Genomic DNA, 11,344 nt, shown 5'->3' on the forward strand with positions numbered 1-11,344 from the left:
CTGAACTCGTTTTTTTCCATTTTTCTTAACGAACAATTTTTTTTTTCAATTGGTTATAAAAACACGTAAACTCAGAAGATGTGGACTGTGACTGCACCATATGTCTAGTCGGGAGTGGTGCTGACTGAAAGCAGATGATTTGGAGCGATTCGCGCGCCATATGTTGGTCATTCTAAGGACTTATTGAACTACCCTCGTAACAGAAAAAACTTTGAGAGTAGGAAGAAAAGTTTTCTGTGCATTTGTTGACCTAGAAAAAGCTTTCGACAAGGTAGATAGAAGTAAACTTTGGGAAGTCCTGAAAGAGTATGGAGTCAATGGATGGCTCCAACAAGCTTTAAAAACAATATATACACGTAGCAAAGCAAGTGTAAGAGTGAATGGGAAACTGAATGACTGTTTCGATATTATTCAAGGAGTTAGACAAGGATGCGTTATGTCTTCATGGTTATTTATATTATTTATGGAAAAGTGTTTAAGAATAGCTCTATTCGACGAAGAGGGTGTTGATCTCGAAACAGTAAGGGTACGTGGGTTAGCGTTTGCAGATGATAAGGTTGTTATGGCAGAGTCTATCGAAGACTTACAAAGAATGTTGAATAAACTAGTTGCAAGCATGAAGAGCATGGGCCTGAAAATTAACGCAAATAAAACAAAAACTATGGTGTTCGAAGGAAAGAGTGAGAAAACACTATTCAATATTTTATTAAATGATGAGAGAATTGAACAAGTTGATAAGTTTGTATATCTTGGTAGCTTATTTACTAGGGACGGGAGTAAGCGAAGGTAAGAAGGTTATTGGTAGAGCAAGTCCCCTTATAAGATGTAAAAATATATCAATTAAACCTAAAATGGTAATACATAATTCTATATTTGTACCGACTGTACTATACGATAGCGAGACATGGACTTATCAAGAAAAAGATAAGAGTAAAATCAACGCAATTGACATGAGATGCATGTGCATAATATGCGGCAAAACCCTCATAGACAAAGTAAGTAACGAGATAATTCTAAAAGAATGTGGTGCAGAAGAGACGCTAGTAGACACATGGGAAAGAAATCGGTTAAGATGGTTCGGACATGCTGAGAGCATGCCAAATAAACGACTAATGAAACAAGTGTATCAAGGTAAAGTAAATGGCAGCGTGCCCAGAGGTAGATCACGGAAAGAATGATTAGAATGTGTGAATGAGACCCTAGTTAAAAGAGACATAAGAAATAACAGAAACACGAGAGCCTGCATGAAAAAATGCATGGAAATAAAAGAAGCTAAAGAAGTATGTCAGGACAGGAAAGTATGGCGGCAAATAGTTAATAAAAAGAGTGTCAGTAGAGTGAATGACGCCTGGAACAAAAGACCTTGGCAACTAATGTACCCAAGTGGGGAACCTTACATAACGACTTTGTGAGGTTCTTCGCTTGGGGTAATTGCTAGAGAGATTGATTAGCCACCTGGATCGGAGAAGTTTTGCAGAAAGAAAGTGTTATTTACTTGAATAACACGAGAATTCTGGATCAATCTCAAAATTCTCTATCCCTTCCACACACTACTCATTTACCCTACCGAGTGAGTCACGCCTACCCCGAAAGGGAAATGGCTTAATGGTGTAATAATATTAATGAACCCCCTTGGTCATATTTGGAGACAATTTTAACTGGACTACTAGGTGTTTGCCCTGCAAAAATTCTCACAGAGATTCAAAAAGACTTTTTAATTTTTAACTTAATTCGAAATGCTGCTAAAAGTTAAGAGTTACGTTAGGAGTTGAGAATGTGGTTGTAATGCTTAACAGAATAGTACTCCACATTGTTGAAAACTGCGTGGAACATTTTGATCTATTTCTATCACAGAAAGCCGTACATTATCCAATGTTTCACATGGTATTATTATTGCAAATAATTAATGTTAATTAAAAAAAAAAAAGTAGATTTGCATACAATTTATATGACGAAAATATTTATTCGATATATGCGACATGTTAAACAGCTGCGTCTAGTTTACCGAAAAAATTTCCGACATACATTTAAAAATCCTTAAGGTATTAATTTTTAAATCGTCTCACTTTATTTAAATGATCTTAACCAAAACATTATTTACCTACACTTGCAGAATGCATAGGCTGCACTTTGGTTAATTTATACTTTATAGTATTTGTTTACAATTTATGAAGTCTTAATTAGGGTCTTCAGATACATTTTATCTTTCGTGAGATAAACGTGCTGCAGGCATTTGATCAAATTTAAAGATACCATTTATTTCTGGGGTAACTGTGATGTAAACCACCCCAATAACAAAATTAAAAATCTTAACTGCTTATAAGCTTATAACTATCATAAGCTTATAACTTTGGTGGAAGTATCAGATAAGGAATTCATTTTTTGTTTTGCCTTTTTTTACATTAAAAAAAAAGAATTATTATGCCAATTGTCGTTTAAGTTGAAGTATTCAGAAGAAATTGTGCGGAACTTAGAAATGTTTTCATACATGGAGCATCATAGACTAAAATTTATTATTCAAACTCTACTATTTAAATGCTTTAGAACACATTTCCATGTCATTTCCATGTCACAATGAGCCCTACAGATAAATAACAAACTTTAACCTACAATTTTCTTTTGAATTATTCCGTCAGGTCTCTTTTAAAACTAGTTACAATTCGCAAAAGAAACTTTTTTTACTTGAATTTGATTATTGAAATTATCACGTTTTAAAAGTCAGAATTTGTATTGAATCCCAAGAACTGTCCAACTTTACGATGAACTGTCGTTAAGGAAGATTTATACATGATAAAGAAGCTAAGCATAACAAATACATCATTTAAAAAAAATAATATTATTAAATTGGACATAAATTTACCATTTACACAGTTCCGGTAACTTTAAGATATAAGAATATGGTGTCATACGAAAAAGTGTAGATTAAACTATTACTTTCCCTAAAACTCAAACATCCACGGAACTACGAGCACAATGATATAATCGAAAAAAGGTTGTTTGAACCAAACGACAAAATTCTTTTGAATTCATTTAAATGAAAGAAACCAATTTTTTGCTTAAATTAATAAAAGGTTTCTTTAATTCCAAAAATGGAAAATATTTGCCTTCCCGTTAAGATGTGCAGAATCAAAAAATTAATATTTTCTTATTTAAACGGAAGAGAGAGCATTTTTTTTTTTTTTTTGAATGTGCTAGTTTTCCATCGGGAGAAGTTCCCAATGAAAGAATGGGTTTATCTCCGAAACCAATTATTTTATTTCCTTAACGATTGACACTTGTATTGCATTCCATGCAGACTAATATATTTTCCACTTTTTTAATTCCCCTTAATCCGTTCAGTAGACACACCTCTCATAGTTATTTTTAATTTCATGCCTGGGTCGATTGAGAAGGTAAATGATGAGCTGGGTGCTAAAGAAGAAAGAGTAGGGGGAAGGAGAGAATGATGGGACGAGGAATGTTGGGAGAGTAAAGAGGGAATGAAAGAGTGTGTAAGAAAACGGAGAAAAGGGAAAATAGAGAAGGAGGAGAATAACAAGAGGAAAAAAGGACAATAGAATATGCTGGAAAGAAAAAGACAAAGCGGAAAGGAGGAATATAAAGCAGAAGTGAAAAACCGATCAAAGAAGTGTTAGAGTGTGGGATGTGATGAATTGATGAATAAGGATAGAGGGTAAAGAAAGTCTATCAATAAAAAAATAGAAATGGAGGTATGGACGGATTATTTCAAGGGTCTATTAGGGGAAGAGCAAAAAAGATCAAAGAAAGAAGAGTAGGATGGTCAAAGGAGAAATGGAGGAAGGAAATGAGATAATAAGAGAAAAAGTGGATGAGGCAATACATAGGCTATAAAGAAACAAGGTGACAGGAGAGGACGGGATGGAGAACGAAGCGATGAAGTATGGGGAAGAAGGGCTTAGGGATGGATTGTGGAAGATCTGAAACAAGGTCTGAAAAGGGGAAGGGTGGCCGGAAGAGTTGATGACAGGACTAGTGGCAATGCTTGTCAAAAAAGGGGAAGGAAATAAGGTAGAGGAATACAGAGGGATCACTCTCATGCCAGTTTGCTATAAAATATATGCTGAAATCTCAAGAAAAAGATTCTAGATTCAGGTAGAATAAAAGAAAGTATCCCACAATTTCAGACCCAGTCATATTCGACAAATTTTTAATATTGAATCAAAAAATTGTGTAAAAAAGTAGAATAATAAAACAAAAACTTTTTTTGTCGGTTGACAAATTTTTTTTCTAGTAGACCGTACCTCGGTTGATCTGGGATTTGTAATCAGCGACCTCCAAAACCCCTTAGTATACATTATCATACCAATACGCGTAATAAAATTTTGTTTTGGCCGCCATTTTGGATCCGCTATTTTGAATATGTCAAATTTGATCTCGGATTCATAATCAGCGATCTTCAAAACCCCCTAATATACATTATCATAATAATACGCTTAATTAAATTTTTTGACCGCCATTTTGGATCCACCATTTCTAATTTGTCAAATTTGATCTCGGCTTCGTAATCAGCGACCTCCAAAACCCCCTTCTACAAACTGTCACGTCAATTTGTGAGAAATTGATTTTTTTGCGCAAAAACTACTATATCGTCTAAAATTTTTAACTTTAAGACGCCATTTTTAATAGTTACAATTTGATTTTTTAAGTGGAATCACTCAGACACGAAATAAAAAGATTCGAGGACGCGATATATTTACTTTTCAAACACATTCGTCTTTGATTTCGATCCGAAATCATCGAAGAAAGAAAAATTTCTTTTCAACACGAATATTCTCTAAAGAAGCGAACATTACCTATTTAGATCACGTTTTTCTTTAAAACCAATGGCAGATTCAAAAATACCGTGAAATTCTACGTAGATATTGATCTATTAAAAAAAATTTTCTAACAGTTTTCATTGAACTTGAGAAGACTGAAGAAAATGGAAAAATGCGTCCCGTCAGGGCTTAATGTGTCAAACAATTTTTATTTGTTGAAGGATTTTTTCTATAACTCAAAAAATGTATATAAAAGAATACATACAATTATTTGTGTACCTATATAGTTCATAGAAAGACTATACTGACCATTTGTTAATTGTTTTAACAAATACAATTTTTGAAAAATTATTTCCAAAAATATCTTTAAATCTTATTTTCTGAACTAAGCATGATATTGAATGATTTCAAGTAGTGGTAAATTCAGTTAAAAACGTTATGTCATTGTTTGAACAACTTTTATTTGGAATCCATCCATACTCAATTTGAAGGAAATTCGAAAAATAACTTTAACTAATGATAGAAACAATGATAAAAAGTTTTTTGCAGAATTTACTACTTCTTAAAATCATTCAATGGTGTGTTTAATTCATGAAATACTATGTGCAAAATATTTTCGAAAAAAATAGTTGTAACAATTTCCGTTTGTTAAAAAAATTAAAAAAAGGTGATATATTTTCTATATACACTATAAAGCCAACAAAATGATTGTATGTGTTATATTTCATATTATTTTTTAACATTTTTTGAAAGAAAACTGCCTCAGCATACAAAATTTGTATAAACAAATATAAATGTCTTAATCATTAGAATAAATCAATGAAAATTATATAAGTACTTAATAAAAAGTAGCGTAGGATACCAAATTTAGAAGAAAGTAGACATCTGTATGGCAATTTTTTGATATTTTGAAGATAAACAATAATTAGTTGTTTGAATAATAACATAATTTTTTTTTAATGTACCTCTCCAAACAGTGACTAGCTTTTACAATTAATTAAACAAATAAGGTTTTCTTACATTGTTCCAGAAAAAATAATTATTTAATTAAGGCACCCTTATTTAAACAATCAAAAATTGGTTCCCAAGTCATCTTCGATATTATAGTTTCCATTTGTAATTATTTAATAACAAAACAATGTTCCAAACTACTGAAAATTATCAATACTACGTGCAAATGTAGTTTTTTATTCTTCGTTCATACTTATGGCGTTGTGTATTTGTGTGTGAAGGGAAGGGGGGTGGGTGGTTCAAAATGATGTGATTAGTATAGTCTTATTTCGTAGACAGTCGTCTTCAAAACCTAAAAAACTTGTCACGTTTCAATCAAACGTTGAAATATAAGTTCAATTTTTCGAAAACTCTAAATAACTCTATGTTAATCAAATGTAATTTGGAAATGCCTGGTGGCACATGTTAATATTTGAATTACGTGCAAAAATGGTACACTCAAAACTGTGAGTTTGTACAGAGGGTACGCGTGTACATCTTAAAACACAGAATTTGGAAAGTACCATATGTGAAGGTGCACATCAGGTAGAGAGGTACCAGATGTGCACCTCTAAATTTCAACGTGTACATTGCACAATTAGGAGTGTTTTATATTTTCACGTGCACAGATTATATACTCACAACTGTGAACGTGTATGTAGATAGAAAACATTAAATACTTAAGTTACACGTCCATCTGCACAGATGGTATTTGTATTCGTTTCAAAGTGCAAAATTCGAATTGTGTTATTTGTGCACGTACAGAGTTAGGAGTATGCTATAAGTGTAGTTCTGAATACTTTAATTTAGGTTTAGCAGAAAATAGCAGCTGAGATAGAATGTAGATTGAATAGCTATAAAATATGATTGCGTACAGTTTTAAGCACCTTATCTACAACTGTAGATATATTATATGATTATAATTACCAATAGAATTAAAAATCACCGCCAGGGATAAGATGAGAGCAGGAGCGATCGTCATTTTTTCAATTAGTGGAAAAATTATTAATGTTTTACTCAAGAATAAGATTCAATATGAAGCTAGGGAATATTTAAGTGCTTCTTGAGATTTTATAATAGCTACATTCTACAGTCGTTATCTCATGTCTAAATGATCGTAAACCTTGGCTTTATGATATATTTACATTGCATTCATATCAGTTTCAAGAAGAAAAATCACTTCTGAGTATTATGAGGACTAATACACGTCATACATTTTAGAATATCTAAAGGTCATTTCATTTTCATAAAACTTTAAAAATTTTAGTTCTACTATATAAGGGATATAAAATATAAAATAAACTTTACTCTACAAAAAGGTGTCAGTATAACAACTCACAAACTATAAAAATGGTAAATTCTTGTTATCTTCTTAGACATTTTCCCCAAGCATAGCGACAAAGTAATTCGCAATCGCAAAAATACGTCTGCCGATACCATTTTTTAATTTTAGAAACACATCGTGTAAACAAATTTCTATTACATACATTTTAGGTCGACAGGAAAGTAGATTACGTGCCTAGGCAATAAAGTTGAACTTTATACGAGGATTTACAATTTAACGTGGGATCACGTTAAAAGTCCAAAATCTACTTCGTAGTTAAACGTAGTTTTTAAATGAATTCCTCTCACTCTTTTCTTTCGCTCTTCTTTTGCTTTTCACTTAATTCTTCCTCCTTGCTGTGACTTTACGTACCGCTCGTCGCAATACAATAAAGTGTTATTTTACTGCCGTTCCGTGGGCAGCCAAGTGCGCTTGTTCTGTTCACAGTACCACCTTAGTGTTATATTATAAACTGAAATTTATGTATTTCAAGTATCGTTAATCAGAGAATCTTTTCTGCGTACAAGTTAAGGTTTGTTTCCATTTCTTCAATTTTTTTTCTTACTATTTTATTATTATTGTTTTTGTTTATCATTTTTTTTCATACAGTGCCACTACAATGCTATATCATAAGGTAAAATTTATGTATTTTTTAAATTTGATTATAACTCCTTTAATACACGTAAAATGTGTGAATACCTGAATTTATTTTTCAAAAGTACTTGTACATATACACCAGACTCTCGATTTCAGTCAAGTGTTGGCGGTTGCCTCTAAATGGCATTGGCCTGATTTCAGGGGGACAGAAACGTGAACAGTGAGGGCTGCTGGCTCGCAACCGCTTCCACCCTGCTCTACTGAGAAATTTCGTAAGCCAGCAGTTCTAGGCAAGCTGATTACGGGGTGACAGAAAGCGAGAGCTTAGTGTGTTTAAATTTTTCCTGGCACTAGCTTAAAAGAGGAATTGAAAAAATAAATGAAATTTTTTAGAATTTTAATTTTGAGCTTAAAGTAAAATACAAAATAGGAAAGGAAAGTGCAAATTACGGACAAAAGGTTTGTAAAATAAAAATTATTTGAAGGAGTCGATGAAAATAATTTATTTAATGTTTTTTTTTAATTAATTGGATAATTATTATTAGCTAATAAATTTTGTTCACGATATTAAATAGAATAAAGGTTAAGGTCAAATATTGTTTATCTTAGAAAATAAATTTATTATTTACTTTGAGGTTATGTTATTTAATATGTGAACACGTTTTAAGTTATTTTTGGAATTACTTTAAAAGATTGTTAATACTTTAAATTTTCAGCAAAATATAGGAAAAAAATTATTTTGATGTTCCAATAAAAATAATTTATTACTGCTTTTTATATTATGAACTGATTAACTAATTATTGAATGATTGATTTTTTCTTTAAAAAACTAAACTTAAATTATTTTTAATAAAGTCACATAAATTGATTATTTGGATGAAGGTTATGTGATTATCTATTGATTATTATTTTTATGATAAAACTTATTTTTTGATCCAAATATCTCTATAACAGTAATTTTTTTAAACATTTGTGATGTTGAAAAATGACTATCTGAAGTCAGTTTGTCAAAATTGTGTGCGCATATATTTCAATGCAAATAATCATGAAATTATTTATATAAATTTTACTGAATAAGTAATTAAAAATCGATTCTGCTAAAATCTATATTTTCTAATATTAATTAGAAGCTTATAATTAATCAAATTCAAACAAAAACAAGATCAAATTTAAGCAATTTTAAAAGTGAAAATGATTCAGAAATTTCAATTTGAAAAATATACGTATATAATTGAAAATAATTTTATTTTTTCAATGAAAATAATTGCTTAAAGTTTTTTATGTTGTGATCTATTTAATTAATTTTTAGCGGATTAATTTTGGCAACAATATTGATTTACATAAAGATTCAATTTAAGATGTTTTAAATTAAGTGACATGAAATATTATTTACTTTCAGATTATTTAATTCAATATAAGCTATCACTTTTACCATAAAAGTTTATTTTTTCTTTAGAATACCTTTATTTCAAATATATCATTTTTCTGATGCGCGTGAGGTAAATCGAGTAACTAAATTCAATTTTCAAAATAATCAGCAAAAAGTAATGTAAGGTAAGGCTGCTCAGTAGACTGTATGTGTAAAAATTAAATCATACAAAAATATTAAAAATGAGCAAATTCAGTTAATGGAAAAACGATTAAAGTTGCAATAACATGTTTAATAACAATTTTTTTTTTAAGAATTCGCATTTTTTCCAAGGGGACAATGAAAGCATGTCTGTTTTAATAAAAATGTAGGTTATGAGTTATAATAATATACATTTATGGGAATGATATAAAATTTTAGGGATAAAATCGAGTTCGAAGCACGAGATACGTGATGAGAATGTGTTCGTTAAGGCCGAAGGAGTTTTAACAAAAGAGAATTCACAATTGCCAATAACTGTTGTGATGCTTTCACACTTATAGTTTTGAAAAGTCTATGCACAAAAACCGAGCTCGTGGCGCGAGGTAAATACATTATCGAGTGCGAAACGCGAGAACCAACAGTCGCGCGCCATTGGCATGCTTAAACTTGCGAGCGAAGCTTGCCGCGCGTATAGTGCGCTACGAGAATGTGCCCGCAAAGCCGGGACATTTTTTTTACTAGATTGAGATGAAAAGAGATCAATTTTAATATGATGAAATTTCCGTTTTCAAGAGATCTGTATGTTTTAATTGCGATTTTTAGTATATTTTAACTAAATTAAGTAATTATCCTAATAATATTTTTAAGTTGGACAAAAATGTAAGATTTCCTACATAATAAGTAATTAAGCGGATAAGCTATATTGTGATATTTTAAACAAACGGTATCAAGTTATACAGATTAATGTCTCTGTTTAGTAAATTACAAAAAATTATGTTTCTTATTAACATAATATTTAAAAACTTGCTTAATTTTGATATTGTGTTTCGTTTTGTCTACAAAATTCAAAATAGCTTCCGCTTGAGAGTTTTTTAGAAATTGCATTTTGGTAGGACAAGGCATATTGGAAATTCAAAAATATATAAGAGCCAATGGAACCTGATGAAAGTTGCACGTTTTAACAGTAATTTCCGGCGTACTATAGTGTGTAAGTTTTATGTAATAAACAAAAGTGTGAAGGAATGTTGTCTAAGTCTAGCGCAATTAGAAATTTGGTGTATTACTCGATATAAAAATATTCGTCTCAGTAACAAATGTTGTTAATTGCCAAGGTAAGGATCGTATCTAAATATTATACTATCATTATGCCTTTTAAACTTAAAAATGCTCAACTTAACTTTTTTATATTAGTAATTTATTCTTTTTTGAAAATTTTGATACCAAAATTATTATTGTAGTCGCCGAAACTTTGCAACACTATGATCACTCGGACCTTAATTTTATTAAATATGTTTTTCTATAATGCATCATGCTGTAAATAATACAACATTCATCAAAGAATTTTGAATTAATGTCAAAATGCAAGCGTTTTTCATCCGGCACAGAAACTTTGAAAAATAAGTCTTATACACTTTTGAAATTCCACCCTTCATATAATGTATCGATGTCTTTGGGTAAATTTCTAGATATGTTTTGGAGAAAAATTCGTTGTTTTTGTTACTTTTTGTTACTTTTTGGTTAGTTAAAATGACGATAAATAATTATCATTTATAGAAAAAATAATGTTTTACGTGCAAACGGAAGATCAATACATTTATGTTGAAATAGACATAAATAGTTACACAAAGTGTTATTAAATGATTCATATTTAGTTTTAAAATCACTTTCGACTTTTTCTCTGATAATTTTAGATAAAAACATTATTTCTTTGGTTTTGGAAATGATAAAGCTATGATAAAATCATAGGTTTTTATAGATTACTTTTTCGCATTCAAAGATCTATTTTAAGGAAAAAAATTATTCTTAGTAAGACTGAAAAAAGCTGTTTCTCTAGTTTTTGAAATGTATGTAACACATTAATAATATTTTGGAAGACGGAGGCATTATCGATCATATAATCCGGGACAAATTTTAATTACGTAAAAAATATTTTATGAAATATGTTTCTCAAAAAGCGATTTTATGTTTACTCTGTATACATGAACTTAAAAAATGTAGTGTTTCAAATTAAAATATTTTATGTCAACAATTCCTAAAATTATGCATGCACGAAATAAATACTCGGAAGGGGGAATACTCAAATAT

Source organism: Belonocnema kinseyi, chromosome 2, assembly GCF_010883055.1.
Source record: "Belonocnema kinseyi isolate 2016_QV_RU_SX_M_011 chromosome 2, B_treatae_v1, whole genome shotgun sequence".
NCBI lineage: Eukaryota > Metazoa > Arthropoda > Insecta > Hymenoptera > Cynipidae > Belonocnema > Belonocnema kinseyi.